This window comes from Pyrgilauda ruficollis, unplaced genomic scaffold (genome assembly GCF_017590135.1).
Source record: "Pyrgilauda ruficollis isolate IOZ18807 unplaced genomic scaffold, ASM1759013v1 scaffold302, whole genome shotgun sequence".
Classification (NCBI taxonomy): domain Eukaryota; kingdom Metazoa; phylum Chordata; class Aves; order Passeriformes; family Passeridae; genus Pyrgilauda; species Pyrgilauda ruficollis.
Window position 1 is genome coordinate 165,577 of NW_024524401.1, and position 4,010 is coordinate 169,586.

The window sequence follows — 4,010 nt, forward strand, 5'->3', positions numbered from 1 at the left end:
GCGTGTCCCCCCCTCCCTTCTCCCAGGAGCCGCCTCCGTGTCCCCCCCGCCCCCCCCCGCGGGGCTCCGGGACACCGGGAATGGGAGGGGGGCGCCCCCTGCTGGGGGAAATCCGCGGTTCTTGGAGGGCGAGACCCCCCCGGGGGCACCGGGACCGCCCCGAGCCAACCGGAGCCCCCGTGAGGAGCCGGTACCGGGGAATGGGACCCCACCCGCGGGCACTAAACCCCCCCGAGTGAACCGGGATTCCTCGGGATGCACCGGGAGCTCCCCAGAGAGCACCGGGATGCCCTGGAATGCCCCGGGACCATCCCCAAGTGCACCGAGAGCCCTCGGAGCGCACCCAGACACCCCCGAGCGAACCGAGAGCCCCCCGAACGAACCGGGAGCCCCCCGAGCGAACCCGGAGCTGTCGAGTGCCGTTGGCGCTGAAAGACGGGGACCCCCCCCGTACGCACCGGGACCCCCCAAACGCACCAGGAGCCCTCAAAATGCGCCGGGTCCACCCCAGGATGCACCGACCCCCCCTCAGAATTCACTGAGACCCCCCAGTATGCACCGCGACCCCCGAGTGTGGGTGCACCGTGTGAACCGGGACCCCCCAGACCCACCGGGACCCCCCCAAATTCCCCGTGTGCCAGGGGCCCGGTACCGGCACCGCCACACGCGGGACGCCCCAATCCTCCCGTCCCCTCCCCGACCCCCCCCGGTCCCTCCCGGTCCTCCCAGTTCCCCCCTCCCCGTCGGCTGCCGGGGGCGCGGGCGCTTCCCGCTGTACCGGATCCCACCGGAATTCCCGGCTGGGCCGGGGCAGCGGGACCGGACGGGCCGGGCCGGGCTGGGGGGGCCCGGGGGGCAGGGAGCGGCCGTGACCGCCCCCGTGGCTTCGTGCCCGGGCTGCTCCCGGGGCTCCCGGTGTTCCCGTGGCTCCCGCTGCTCCCGGTGCTCCCGGGGCCCCCGAGGCTCCCGTGGCTCCCGCGGCTGCCGGGGCTCCCGGTGCTCCTGGTCTCCCGGTGTTCCCGGGGCTCCCGGTGCTCCCGTACCTGCGGGGCCGGTGCCGGGGGGCAGCAGCGGCCCCGGCGCAGTTCCATGTCCAGCGCTGACCCCCGCGCCACCGTGGCGCGGCTCCGCTCGTCCCGCCGGAACATCCCCGGGGGTCCCGGTGGCTCCGGGGTGCAGAGGGGTCTGGAGAGTCCCGGGGGTCCTGGGGGATCCCGGAGCCTTCCGAGGGGTCCCGGGTGGTCCCGGAGTCCCCGTGAGCCGGAGATTTACGGGTGGTCGCGGTGTTCCCGGTGGTCCCGGTACTCCGGAGCCTTCCCGGTGTCCGCAGCTTCCCGGCGGTTCTGGGGGTCCCGGTGCTCCGGAAGGGAGTCCCGGTGTCCGGAGCCCCCGGACCAGGTGGGAACACCGGGACGGAGCCGCAGGGAGATGCCGGGGTCGCCTCTCCGGTCCCCGCTGAGCCCCGGGATGGCGGGAGGGGCGGCGGGGGCGGCGATCGGTGCCGGCGGCTCCTGGCACGGGCGGGACAATGGCCCGGGGGGGTCCGGGTGACATCTGTGCGCGGGTGACATCGCCGCGTGCGCGACACCGGGGCTGTCACACGCGTGGCCCCGCAGGGAATCCTAAAATCCCGGCAGCGGGAGGGTGGGGAGGGCTCTCTGGAGATGTCGCGGTGCCACCTGCAGAGGTGACACACGGCCGGGTGACACGGCCCGGGGCTGGTCCCGCCGTGGGATGGGGATTCCGTGTGTGGATGGAAGGATCCACTCAGATGGGAGATTTGGGTGAATAGTCGAGATATTTGGGTGGGTATTTTAGGGGGTTTTGGGGATATTTGGGATATTTGGGTGGGTATTTCAGGGGGTTTTGTGAATATTTGCGATATTTGGGTGGGTATTTAAGGGGGTTTTGTGGGTATTTGGGATATTTGGGTGAGTATCTGAGGGCGTTTTGTGAATATTTGGGATATTTAGGTGGGTATTTGAGAGTTTTGCGTGGATATTTTGGATATTTGGGTGAGTATTTTAGGGGGTTTTGTGAATATTTGGGATATTTGGGTGGGTATTTGAGGAATTTTTGTGAATATTTTGGATAGTTAGGTGAGTATCTGAGGCGTTTGTGAGGATATTTGGGATATTTAGGTGGGTATTTCAGGGGTTTTGCGTGAATATTTGGGATATTTGGGTGAGTATTTTAGGGGTTTTGTGAATATTTGGGATATTTGGGTCTCCCGGTGCTCCCGTACCTGCGGGGCCGGTGCCGGGGGGCAGCAGCGGCCCCGGCGCAGTTCCATGTCCAGCGCTGACCCCCGCGCCACCGTGGCGCGGCTCCGCTCGTCCCGCCGGAACATCCCCGGGGGTCCCGGTGGCTCCGGGGTGCAGAGGGGTCTGGAGAGTCCCGGGGGTCCTGGGGGATCCCGGAGCCTTCCGAGGGGTCCCGGGTGGTCCCGGAGTCCCCGTGAGCCGGAGATTTACGGGTGGTCGCGGTGTTCCCGGTGGTCCCGGTACTCCGGAGCCTTCCCGGTGTCCGCAGCTTCCCGGCGGTTCTGGGGGTCCCGGTGCTCCGGAAGGGAGTCCCGGTGTCCGGAGCCCCCGGACCAGGTGGGAACACCGGGACGGAGCCGCAGGGAGATGCCGGGGTCGCCTCTCCGGTCCCCGCTGAGCCCGGGGATGGCGGGAGGGGCGGCGGGGGCGGCGATCGGTGCCGGCGGCTCCTGGCACGGGCGGGACAATGGCCCGGGGGGGTCCGGGTGACATCTGTGCGCGGGTGACATCGCCGCGTGCGCGACACCGGGGCTGTCACACGCGTGGCCCCGCAGGGAATCCTAAAATCCCGGCAGCGGGAGGGTGGGGAGGGCTCTCTGGAGATGTCGCGGTGCCACCTGCAGAGGTGACACACGGCCGGGTGACACGGCCCGGGGCTGGTCCCGCCGTGGGATGGGGATTCCGTGTGTGGATGGAAGGATCCACTCAGATGGGAGATTTGGGTGAATAGTCGAGATATTTGGGTGGGTATTTTAGGGGGTTTTGGGGATATTTGGGATATTTGGGTGGGTATTTGAGAGTTTTGCGTGGATATTTTGGATATTTGGGTGAGTATTTTAGGGGGTTTTGTGAATATTTGGGATATTTGGGTGGGTATTTGAGGAATTTTTGTGAATATTTTGGATAGTTAGGTGAGTATCTGAGGCGTTTGTGAGGATATTTGGGATATTTAGGTGGGTATTTCAGGGGTTTTGCGTGAATATTTGGGATATTTGGGTGAGTATCTGAGGGCGTTTTGTGAATATTTGGGATATTTAGGTGGGTATTTCAGGGGTTTTGCGTGAATATTTGGGATATTTGGGTGAGTATTTTAGGGGTTTTGTGAATATTTGGGATATTTGGGTATTTGAGGCGTTTGTGAGGATATTTGGGATATTTAGGTGGGTATTTCAGGCGTTTGTGAGGATATTTGGGATATTTAGGTGGGTATTTCAGGCGTTTGTGAGGATATTTGGGATATTTAGGTGGGTATTTCAGGCGTTTGTGAGGATATTTGGGATATTTAGGTGGGTATTTCAGGCGTTTGTGAGGATATTTGGGATATTTAGGTGGGTATTTCAGGCGTTTGTGAGGATATTTGGGATATTTAGGTGGGTATTTGAGAGTTTTGCGTGGATATTTTGGATATTTGGGTGAGTATTTTAAGGGTTTTTGTGAATATTTGGGATACTTGGGTGGGTATTTTAGGGGTTTTTGAGAATATTTTGGATATTTAGGTGAGTGTCTGAGCGGTTTGTGTGGATATTTGGGATATTTAGGTGGGTATTTGAGAGTTTTGCGTGGATATTTTGGATATTTGGGTTAGTATTTTAGGGGTTTTTGTGAATATTTGGGATATTTGGGTGGGTATCTGAGGCGTTTGTGAGGATATTTGGGATATTTAGGTGGGTATTTTAGGGGTTTTGCGTGGATATTTAGGATATTTGGGTGGGTATCTGTGGAGTTTTTGAGGATATTTGGGATATT